Source organism: Miniopterus schreibersii (assembly GCF_964146895.1).
Source record: "Miniopterus schreibersii genome assembly, chromosome: 7".
NCBI classification, from domain to species: domain Eukaryota; kingdom Metazoa; phylum Chordata; class Mammalia; order Chiroptera; family Miniopteridae; genus Miniopterus; species Miniopterus schreibersii.
The window spans coordinates 74,415,331-74,427,944 of NC_138108.1; the positions used below are offsets into that span (position 1 = coordinate 74,415,331).

Genomic DNA, 12,614 nt, shown 5'->3' on the forward strand with positions numbered 1-12,614 from the left:
AATCGAACCCATGATGTTTTGGTGCATGGGATGCTGCTCCAACTGAGCCACACCGCCAAGGCAAGAGTCCGTTTTTGACACCAGCTTGGAGACAACACCTTGTGAGTTAGGCTATTTTCCTATAAGGTGGGATATGTGTTTTGAACCCGTGAGGAATACATCGTGCTGTTTCTTTCACAGCGAGAATGCAGAAATCTAGGAGTCAAGATTCTGGAAGCCAGCATGGCTCGCATCACTAATGTGCCTAACAACACGCTCATAAATGTTTGCTTCGCATTTCCACAATTTTCAGCTTTTCTGGTTTAGGAGTTTCAGTTCTCAGGAGGAAAATTTCTAAGGATCACAACATTATTTTCAGCAAAATCAAAGCTGAAACTGCTCTCTGGTTGTGTTGAGCTCCTCACGCCATTGAAATAAGAGGCAAATCACTTGAGGCCAGGGTTTCCCTACCCTAGTTATCAGGTGGAAACACATTGCTGCTAAGAGAGGCAGAGGAACAAAGAAAGCTGGGGATCCTCTGGGGTGCCTCTTAGTAGTTCCATGTACAGTGATGACAGGTGACAGAAATCCAGTAAAAGTGGGGCCAATAGGTTGTCAGAACCTTCAGGAATAAATGTTTAGGTCAAATGCCAGATAAAGAACACCAGCCAGCTGAGGCATTGGCCGGGGCGAAGGAAGTAAGACACAGGTTGGAGATAAGGGAAGTTATAAATATCAACTATGTTTTCATGGATAGAAATGAAGACTATAGCAGCTCTTTACTTGGTCCTGTTTGCTTGCTATATGCATATTTTATATAATTAATTTTTCTTCTTCTCTTTTCCTACTATATTATGTAGAAGTGTTACAATTGTGTCTTTAGGTGGTAGCATTTTGAAGTGCGTGGGTAAATTTAGAAATGGAATTAAGATTATCCAGTCATTTATTTCAGTTAGTGTGTACCCTTTTGGAAAACTGAATGAGTATATATTCATATTTATGAAGATTACCTGCTTTTTGTGGTGTGGAAAACTGATGTTGTTAAGGATGTTGTTTGGAAGTTTAAAAATGGGAAGAAGGGTGGGTATGAAAGTGAGCTGCCAGGAGCGGGCAGTGACAAATTGTGTCTCTATTCTCTCAGCTTCATGTTAACTTGTTTAGACTTTTCTCTTGCCTACCAGGCTGGAAGACTATACACTACGTCCCTCCAAATTCCCTTGCCAGCTGGCTTCCTGTCGCCTTCACCCAATGGGAGTTATTAGAGTGAGGTTCGAAGGCTGGAGGAAGGTACAGCCATTTTTTTTCTAGGTTCTGGAAGTACTTTCTAAAGTGGCAGTGAAACCACCAGCAGAAACAGTAAAGACAGCCCTGGCCGGTGTGGCTCAGTGGTTAGCGTGTCAGCCTGCACACTAAAGGGTCTCAGGTTCAAGGTCTGGTCAAGGGCATGTGCCTGGGTTACAGGTTCCTTCTCAGCTCTGCTGGGGAGCCTGTGGGAGGCAACCAATCGATGTCTCTCTCAGTCTCTGTCTCTGTCTCTATCTCTCTCTCCTTACCTCCCTCCCTCCCTCCCTCTCTCTCTAAAAATCAATAGGAAAAAATGTCCTTGGGTGAGTAGTAACCAAAAAAGAGGAAACAGTGGAGATGTTAGCGATGGTGATTGTCCGGCCATGTGCCTTGGTTCCAGATGAGGTAGCTCAGAGGCCACCACAGCATTTTCAACGGGACAGTGACTGTGGGTTCCAGGTGGTAACACGCCTCTGTTTTCTCAGCCCTACGGGATGCAGCAGCCACCTTCAGTTATGAATTTTGTGACAAGCAAAATTCTCCTTAACTTCACCAGATCTTTCATCTCCTTCAAGCCAAATGCTTGCATTAAATTCAAATTGTAAAGGTACCTAGAATTTTCCTTATTGGGGATGCGCTAATACAGCCTTACATAGAGAATGCTTTCAGCTTTCACCCATTCCCTTATCCCGCTGCTTGGATGGCTTAAGGCTATTAGAGGACAAGGTCAAGGCGATAGAGTGGGGGAGATTTGGCACAAATTTAGCCCCACATCTTTTGGTTACTTTCTACTCAGGTCCAGGCCTCTATCCCTTATTGCCTTATTATCTTTGCAGCCTGCTGAACAGAACTGAGCAGGATCTATCTGGGAGATAGATCACTAATTCAAAGTACAATCAGCCCTATGCTGCTTCTAAATCAGTTTTTAAATTCTCTCTGTATCTCTGGTTTGGGAGATGGAATTATTGCTCCACTTTGCCAGAAGCTTTCCCACTCTGTGTTCTCAGGGTTGCCAGATAAAATGCAGAAGGCCCGGCTAAATTTGAATTTCAGATAAATGCTGCATAAATTATATCTATAATTTTTTAAATATTATTGTTTATATGAAATTGAAATTTAATTAAATGTCTTGGATGTTGTGGAAGTTTGCTAAAAATCACCCACTTAAGCTCCACTCAGAGCTCCTAAGTTAGAAACTCTGGGGTTGGAGCCCAGCAATCTGTTCTCACAAATTCTCCAGGAATCTGTGACACAAACTGGAGTTTGAGAACCATCTCCTGGTGCAGGCAAATATGAACACCTCTAATGCTACCTCCCATCTCTCTACGGGTGATGGAAGTTTTCACCTCTTGATTGTATTATTTCCCACTACATCTGTACCTAGTCCAAGAACATCTCTTAATGTAACTCTTTAGGAAGTCACTACTAATTTATCTCCCAATGCATTCTTAGTCTCACAGTATACTTTCAACTTCTCATCCCCAACTTGTAGAATCTAAAACTTACTTTTTCAGCATAATGCTTTATATTCTGAAATATTCTTCCTTACAACCTGCAGTTTCTTTAGCTCTGAGTTTCCACTGAGGATGAATCAAAAAGGCCTAGGTGGATAGTGAGTTAAAAGAGCCTTGTGTGTTAATCCTGGTTCCTGGCACCATAAATGCACACTTGAAGGCACTGAAATTCATGAGCCAAAGAGTCTCTATAATGGTGAAATGTAAGACACTGGATGGTAAGTTAAATACATTATTTTGGTTAAGAAATATTTAAGAGTGACCTGTAAATCACAAGTAACAGGGTGGCTCAGGTGGTTGGAGTGTCCTCCTGTGCACCAAAAGGTCACAGGTTCAATTCCTGGTCAGAGCACATGCCTAGATTTAGGGTTCGGCGCCCTGGTCAGGGCGCATACAAGAGGCAACAGATCGATGTATGTCTCTCACATCGATGTTTCTCTCTCTCTCTCTTTCTCCCCTCCTCCATCTCTAAGATTAATTTTTACAAAAAAAGAAACAAGTAACAATTTATTATGTCTAAGCACAAATTGTACTTTTGGACTATTGCGTTGGGGAAATCTAGAACATAAAATCCTTGTGGAAAATCTATTTGGTTTGATTTGGAGATTTTTGATAGAGGCACTTTGAATTCACAGAGAAGGAATCTCATTTTCTCACAGGTAAACAATTCTTGAAATAAAGTCATTATAAATTACAATGTGGCTTATTTATCATCAATAAACACCCCCTTAATTAGATGTTGACTGGATCAATTGCAAGCCAGCACTGGGCTAGGTCAATGTTGGAAAATAAATGATGAAGGGTCCCTTGGCAAGGCCAGTTATAATGAACAAAATTAAAGTGATTTCTTTCTTACTGCAGAGGCAGGATTCATGCTTCCAAGACACATGCTTTGCCTGAGAGTTCGAAGTGTTGAACAGAACATGGACTTAAGCATTGATCTCAAACTACGCAGACATTGATCAACCTCATTCCCTTATCCTGCTGCTTGGATATGAAAATGCTGATAAAATTCTCATTAAAGCAATAATGAGATAGTATTTTTCACTGATATTACTGGTAATTAAAAAATAAATAAACAAAGGATTTTGGACTATCAATGGCAAAATCAGGTCTAAATTCTCAGATTTTTCTCATAGAAATGTTAATTAGCATAATTTTTATGAAAGTTAATTTGATTATATAGATCAAAATTTTTTTAAATATTCCCTTTAACTCAGTAATTCAACCAATTTTTTCATCTTAAATAGCCAGAGATTAGAAAATATTTATGTACAAGGAGGTTTCTTAAAATTTTTTTAAATAGCAAAAATTTTAAATGGCTAGTTTGAATGCATGACAGTAATAGAATGGCTAAATAAATTATGGTGCGTATAAGACAGAATTATTATATGGCTATTAAATTACTTTTATTTAAAATTCTTATAATATAATGTGAAATTGAAAAACATGATGGAATATTTTACATAAAAAAATCTCAATTTTGCGTATATACACACAAGTGTATTTATAATAAAAATGGGGGAGAATACAACATATGAAAATGATCATAATTACTTTCTCTAAATGATAGCCTTGGTATCTATTGTCTTCTTAAATATATTTCCCCTTGTATTTTCTAATATTTATAAAATAATTTATTACATTTAAAATCAGAAATAAAGCTATATGCTATTTTATTAAAAAGCCTTATTGAGCCCTGACCAGGCAGCTCAGTTGGCTGGAGTCTCGTCCTGTCCTCCAAAAGGCTGTGGGTTTGATGATTCCCCATCAGGGCACTTACCTAGGTTATGGGTTTGATCCCCAGTCAGGGAGTATACAGGAGGCCACCAATCAATGCTTCTCTCTCTCTCTCACTCTCTCTCTCTCTCTCCTTTTTCCTCTCTCTCTAAAAATCAATTTTTTAAAAAAATATATCTTTGGGTAAGGATTACAAAAAAGAAGTTTTATTGAAATTTCCCCAGGAATCCCATGATTCTGTCCAATAATTTATTTATCACTTTTTAGCACCAGTTTTAATTGAGTGACTATTATGTGCTAGGCGTCGTAATAGAAGTGCACACATACACGTGCACATATAAATTATCTCAGGTAGTGATAAGTATTATGAGATGATAACGTAGGGCATAAAAAATAAAGGAGTAGAGAGCTGTGCAGTAGAGATACTATGCTTTTTGTGGTAAGAGGCCTTTACTAGGAGACTTTTGAGAAACGAAGAAGCTGCCTGTACAGCTCTCTGGGGGAAGGACATTTCAAGCAGAGACAAGAGCAAGTTACAAATGTCCTGGGGTTGACAGCGCGTTTGGCATGTTTAAGGTGTACAAAGAGGCCAATGTGACTGGGGAGAATTGAGCAACAGGAAAAATCAGAACATTAAAGTGGAGCCAGAATATATAGGACCTCATAGGCCATTAACAATTTGATTCTCCTGTGAATGAGAATGGGAAATGATTGGAAAATTCTGAGCAGAAGAGTGACATTATCTGACTGGTTTCAGGAGGATTACTCTACATCTTGAGTAAATAGGCTGTAGAGGGAGGTAAAGAGGAAGAAAGAAGACTAGTTAGGAAGCTTTCAATATGATTCTCGTGAAGTATAATGATGGTTTTAACCAATGGAGGAAGTGAGACATTGTTGGATCCTGGATGTAGTTGAAAATGCAGCCAATTGGACTTTTTGATGGACTGGATGTAAGGCACAAGAAAGGAGTCAGGATCATGCCAAGATTTTGGTCTGACCAACTTGAATGATGAAGTTGCCTCGACTGAAATAGAGAAATACCATAGGAGAAACAGACTGACAGATGGGGAGGGATGGACAGATAATCAGGAATTTTGTTTTGGATTTGGGATATACAGTAGAGAACAACTAGATGCAAACACCTGAAGTGTATGAAAGAGGGAATAACTGGAAATTTATGTTTGGCCACTGCAATTCTACAAAGTATTTAAAGGGATGAGACTGGATGATCTAAACTAAGGCATTAAGTGTAGATAGAGACTGTGTGAAAAGGAACCCTAAGGCTTCCCAGTATTCAAAGTTAGGCAGGTAAACGGGAATTGTCAAAGGAGACTGCATCTGCAGCCCACGTGAAACAATTATCTAGGGTAGAGATTCTTGAATTTTAATGTATATATGAATCACCTTAATGTCGCATTAAAATGCAGATTCTGACAGAGTCAAAGCACAGTTTGTGATTCTGCATTTATAACGACAGGCTCCTATTCTGCTGCCCCTTGGACCACACACTGAATAACAAAGATAGAGAATGGCAGAGTAAACTCATTAGGAGAATATTCTTGTATCTCTGGCAAGTTCTAAAGATCCACTTAAAATCTGTGATCATTAAGTTAGATTGAAATTACTCAACATGGTTGTGTGTTTTCCTAAGGGCACTTAGCCACTGGGGTGCAGATCAGATTTCACCTGGTTGCATTTTCCTAAGAGAGTAGGAAGAAGGGTGAGAGGGACAAAAGAACAGAATAAGCAAGAAGGTGATTATAATGATGGACTATGAAATACAAGAACAGTAGAGAAAGAAATGAAGATATAAAGAGGTGAATGGCCAACAGTGAAAATATGGTAGAGTCAGTGGATTGGAGGTGGCCGTAGACTGGGAGAATGTTAAGGTTGAGAGGTGAGAGGGTCTAAGATGGAAAGACCAGAGGTATTAATAGGAGCATGGCATGCTTGAGAGTATAGAGGCATTGCAGTTATAGTAATTTCAAGGTCTAGGCTATGACCATAGTGGACAAATGCTGGAGTGGGGTGATGACAAAGCCAGCTGAGTGGCAGATATTGGAAAGATAGTCTACATTGGAGATTAGCATCACTGAGCATTGAAACAAAAAATGAGAGGGGGGGAGGTGGAGGGAGGGAAAGAGAGAGAGAGATGAACCATATACTAAAATGTCAAGGAATTAAGGACAGTGGTTCTGAGCTCTGCAGATGACTGCAGTAAAGAAGGGTAGTGGTGGTGGAGAATGGGAGTTGTTAGTGAAGTTCAGACATATTTTCCATTCCCCTCTTTCAAGTTGTTTGGTAGAAATACCCCCAAAGAAGTTATGCCTGTTCATGCAAATCTCTTTGGTCCATTAATGCAAACATAATATATCACCTCTGGAAGGCAACCTTCAACAGCCAGTGTGAGCCTCCAAGTCTTATCTCTGCCACCATGAGTAAGTAGATGTAGGTTCTATCCATCCAGCCTCCAAATGATGGTGACATCGAATAAAAGTTTCCACTGACCAGAAATGGATGCATTAGGTGAATGAAAAATAAACCTTTGTTGTTTTAAGCCAGTAAGATCCTGGATTGGTTGTTAGTGAACCGCAATTATGGCTATTATCATTAATTTGCTTAATTTGAGAGTATGAATTTCAAAGAAACTTGAAATTTTCAGAGAGAATAGCCTTGATGTGTCTTGAATAGCAGGGAAGTTAGTATTTCCTGTTCTAGGCTTCGTTACCAGCTGTGTGGGAGAGAAAAGAGAGAAATTACATTTTTAGAAGGTGAGGAAATAGAGACAATTTTGAGAATTTAGGCATTTTGCTGAGCGTATGGGGATTTGCAAGTAGTTAAATTGGTTCAGATTAGGGGATATGAGAAACATTTGGGCAAGGAGCAGGGGACGTCCCGGGAGCCCTGCAGTAATCAACAATATAAGGCAGAGGTCAGCAAACTCTCCTCTAAGGGACCAGCTAGTGAATATTTTAGACTTTGTAGGTCAAGAGTCAAAGTTAAAGATACTAAAGGAGCTTATATAAGCATTTAAAATGTAATCATTAAAACACATTCTTTATTTTCAAGACATGCCAAACCAGAAGGTGGGCCGTGGTTTGCTGATTCCTGATATAGAGCGTGAGGGGTGAGGTCCTCCCTGGTTTTCGGGAATGTCCGCATAGTGAGTGTGTAATTACTGCTTAGCACGCTCCCACTACCTGTTTCCGCTGCTGTGCTGAGAACCTGCACACGCACCGCCACTGGCTGTCACTGCGGCACCGCAAGGAACAAGCCAGTGCTAGCATTCCTGCACCATTAACATCCCAAGGACTGCAGGCACCACCTGCCATTTCTGGGTGCTTGCTTTTTTCTACGCTTTCCTAAGTGCTGCTGGATCATTAGCTCATTTTTGGTTTACCATAATCCTGTGAAGTTGGCAGTATTATTTTCATAGAAGAGCTGAGGAAACTGTGACTTAAAAAATTAAATTCTGGTCTGGAGCCAGAGAGTGGGGGCCAGACCCTGAGGCCAGCGCCCTGCCTTCGTGGCCTCTGCAGCGGTCTGCTCCAGCAGCCAGAACCCAGCGCGGAGGCGCACAGCATTCAGATGGAGTGTCGGGTCCTTCGGAACAGGGCTCCCCGGGAAGCTTCCAGGACCAGCGCCCCACAAGCCCGATGCTTATGATTTCAACACCACATATGATCAGATGGACAATGGTCTCCTGAGGAAAGACAGAACTGGGCACACAGAACAGCATTTTGCACATGTTGGACAGAAATAAGCCCATCAAGCCCCGACCAGAAACATTCCAGAGCTGCGAACATCTGTTCTACCTGATCCACACCTGCAAAGAGAGTGTAGGCCAGGTGGTGGGAGATCTGAATTCCAGAGAACAGGAGACCCGCCAGCCACGCACATGGCCAACATGGACATCCAGGACACCCACAAAGAGGCCACCCCGGAGGCGCTCCTCTCAGTGAGCTCTGCCAGGACATTCAGCACACGGAGGACATGGACGAGACTGACCAGCTGCTGCAGGAGTTCGAGAAGGGCAGCTGGACCTCCCTGCACACGTCTGCTCCTATTGAGCCAGGGGCCAGCGCCCCAAAGCCGCCTGCCTGCGCTTCCTCTTGTTAATACTTGTTCCTTCCTGACTCTTGTTTTGACTCTGAGGGCTGGTGCTGGTGGCCGGCCACCCCCTACACTGTACATAAGAGATGAGAAGATAGACATAAGCTCGGATCCACAACTATCAAGTTTGATACCCTGTTCTTACTTCCAAGTGCGATATTAATTATAAAGTATTTTTTCTTTAACCAAAACAGAAATACACTGTTTAGAGTTCATTTTCCCCCAATATATCTGTATCTTCCATTGTGCATTCCTCCGCTCTCTCCTATATGGCTGGAATGTGCAAACACCTATTGAGAGAGAACCTACAATTGTCCAATAAACAGATGCTACTGATCAGGAAAAAAAAGAAAAATCGAATTCTTCCAATAGTTATGTGCCATGGGCACCAGTGCAAACAGCATTCTCCTTTCCACATAATGTCAAACCTAAAAGTTATATTATGTCACTCTTTAACGCATTTCCCCCTTTTCAAGACATTACTTATGTTTCAAGTCCCCCTGTTCAGAAGAAATACTGGTAGCAAGAAAGGCAAGCTCCATAATTGGCTCTACCTGTTATGAATCCTTGTGACCGCTGATACAGTGAAGTGTTCTGTCCTGCCTTTTTCTGACCTATGTTATGATTTCCCCAAAATTGTTTGGCACTGGGCCTGAAATGGTGGCCCTTATGTTAGTTTGATCTTACAAAGTTAGTACTCAAGGTTTTAAATATTTAAAATCAATGAACATTTTGAGAAAAAGACTGATCAAGTGAGAGGTGTGTGACCTCAATTTCTTCAATCTATTTGAAGCTGACTTTGTTTTCCTAAAGAAAGGTAAAAAAGATTGAAACGAAAATAGGAAGGTGTACCTTTCTTGTAGCTAGGTAATGTGTTTGAGCTGCCTTTCTCGTCTTGGAGAAAAGAAAGGCCAACTGAATAATAAAATGAAGGCTGTTGAAGGGACTAGCCAAGCAGATAAGACACAATGGGTAACCACAATAGAATCATCTCTGTCAACCTTTGCTGTGCATTTACTTTATGCGCAGTTGAAAAACGACAACAAAGGAATAATACTATTTATATTCTTGCAATTTTCTTATCCCCTTTACACATTATTAGCTGGGCATCTTTTAATTTGTGAGCATCTTTATTAAATAGCTGAGACAAAAATTTTGCATAGTGTTACATGGTATGAAAGTAATTTATATCTGTATCTACATCTATCTAAATTCCTATTTGATATGTAGGCTATTTACAATTTTTATGTGTTAGCATTTATATTATGTATTAGTATTTGCAGCCAATTATTATTTTCTTAGAACAATTTTCTACAGATCGAATTTCTTTTTTTCTTAATTTTTATTAAATTTATTGGGGTGACATTGTTTAATAGGATCACATAAGTTTCAAGCATACATTTCTATGATAGAATATCTATATATTGCACTGTATTCCCACCACCCAGTCAAACCATCTTCTTAAAGTCAATACTTTCCTTAAGATCCATGTAATCACCAAACCACAATTACTAAAAGTAGGAAGCTCCTTGAAACTTAAAGGAAATATTACAAAAGACATTTTTAACCTGACTTACTTGGGTGGGAGTTGGGGGATAGGGTAGCATTGGGATGAGCGATAGTAATGGGTGAATTTCCCAGATAACAGAAACTTTACTTTCTAAATTCTGACATTTTCTAAAATATTCACTGATTTAGAGTCATCAGTACAGACAGCTTCTTTCAACTATTCTAAATGTTCTGTATATTCTGTATATAGTGCATTGGGTAATACACACATAGGATACTGCAATATCTCAGTAAGTTGGAGGGTGATGGTGCATATGGTTCTTCCGTGGATGCTTAGGTTTGCTTTAACACTTTGCATTGAAATAATTTTATCAAATGATAATATAGCTAATTAATGACAAATCTATTTCTAGACCCTCTCCATTCTATGACTGCATCCTCAAAAGTCCATTTGAGTTTTAGTCTCATAAACAAATCATCATATTTTAAAATTAAATGGCTTCAAGTGACAGGTAAAAGTAATTTTGGCAAAGTATGTGGATGGAAAGCATAGATTTTTTAAAAGTAACTGATGAAATAGAAAAGTTATATGTAAACTGAGTTTTTTAATTGAGTTTTTAAAAACTCAGTTTATGCTGTAAAATGCAGCATATTTTATATACACTAAAGAAAATGGCCCTTTAAAAAGATTATTTGATAATACTTTGTTAAGTAATCGTTAGGTGTTTTCTCAGATCTATTTCAGTGCCAACATTCTTTGAAATAAAAACTTAAAAATTCAGATATAGAAGACCCTGGCATTTCACAGATAATGTTCCAGTAAGTGATAATCCTGTACATTTTGTGGTGCGATCCTAGAGAACCACAGGAGAATCATTACGTTTTCATTATGGGTATCTCCAGGCTGATGGGATTTAATAAATCATGGGACTTGAAAGATGGACAAGTTAATAAGGTAATGAACATTTGTTTGAAAAGCTTTTAAAGGCTGTTCTCCAGGAATAAAAGTGAAGAGACATCGAAAAGTTTGATCAGGAGGCCTGAAGTTGGCTAATTTATCTTACTACCAATATTGGGTCAAATACCAGACAGTTAATGGAAGATATTGTATAAGCCATTAAGTTCTAGAGCCAGAAGGGGTCTTAGAAACCAGTTAATTCGACTCTCCCACTGTACAGATGAGGAAGCTGAGTCCAGGGGCTTCCTAAAGGACACTGGTAAGTGGTGACAGATCTGAAATTAGATTGGAGGCCTCCTGCTGCTCAATCCAGAGCTCCTTCCACACGTCGGCCTTACTGTGAGACACAGAGCCACCTGTGCGAGAGTGGGCTTGTGCTTCCACTGAAGGGCCACGTTGGGTCCATTCTCTCCGTGGCGAGTGGATAAGCAATATTAACAAGCTCTTCTCTCCCAACCCAGGTTTTATTCCGTGAAGGAATCGACTGCCTTCCTTACCCCCTCTTGTTTTCAAGTCTCATTTTCTTTTTATCTGACTGCAGACCTTCTTCCGTTAGGGGCGTTTAATTTTCAGGCCCTGCCTGTGATTGAATTTCTATGTGCTTCCTCCCTCTTACCTTTCTGTCAGCTCCTATGCGCTCTCTTTATCTCCACTGTCATTAGATATTTCGTTTGCTGGGCTCTTTTCTTATTTGTAACCTATCACTTGATTTTATTTTCTTTCGGTCTCAAGCTCACTTTGAGTAATGTGTTTTCCTCATACTGTTTTCCCCAGGGAAATAAAGAGGAAACACAAGACAGAGGGGAAGCATCCTTTTTGCAAAGAGTGAAAGCTAATCTCAGTTTACTCGGCACTGTCTTTTCTTCATCTTCTTTAGTTTTGTAAGTTTTTTTAGAATAATAAAGAGTAATCTCCTGAATTCCAGATTATACCTGAATTCTCAGACATTTTCCAGCTACTAACAGGCTCATTAATAACCCTTTTATCTGTTTAAAACTACTACACAAGAAACTAGTCAAAATAAATCAAGAAATAAAATTGAGGAACTTGTACTAATAAATGTAACCCTTTATATTGCCAATACTTTATAAAATGTGTGACTATAATGTGAAGCTTATTAAGTAACACATTGATAGGTTCATAATAAAGTTTTCTTTTATAAAAATCATATTAAGAGCCTGGCTGACTGTCTTGATATTTTGTTGCACAAGATATGTTTGGAAGTAATTTCTGAGCCACACGAGGAAAGTAGTTCCATTGCTTTATGACGGCATCTCATTTTCTGACTCTCAGCCCCATCATGATCTGAATGATCTTGACATGAGGGTGACCTCCAAGTCACCTTGGGATATTTGTAAAAATCTAATATATATGCACAGAAGTGAACAAAGGTTTGCACTCAGTGGTGGTCTGTAATGAAATGCTGCTGTAAATGATCATTTATAAGCTCTAACGATCACATTAACCTGAGCACATGCCTTCACCAGGGCAGACACCTGTGGGACCATGTCTTCAGG

The 12,614-nt window shown here is 39.7% G+C and overlaps 1 pseudogene across 1 annotated transcript; it reads left to right on the forward strand.

Moving 5' to 3' along the window:
* Window positions 1-1,629: 1,629 nt before the first annotated feature.
* Window positions 1,630-8,636, forward strand: LOC308559427 (RNA polymerase II subunit A C-terminal domain phosphatase SSU72 pseudogene; annotated as a pseudogene). Its single transcript has 2 exons — window positions 1,630-1,711; window positions 8,057-8,636. The product of its transcript is annotated as an RNA polymerase II subunit A C-terminal domain phosphatase SSU72 pseudogene (transcript).
* Window positions 8,637-12,614: the final 3,978 nt, after the last annotated feature.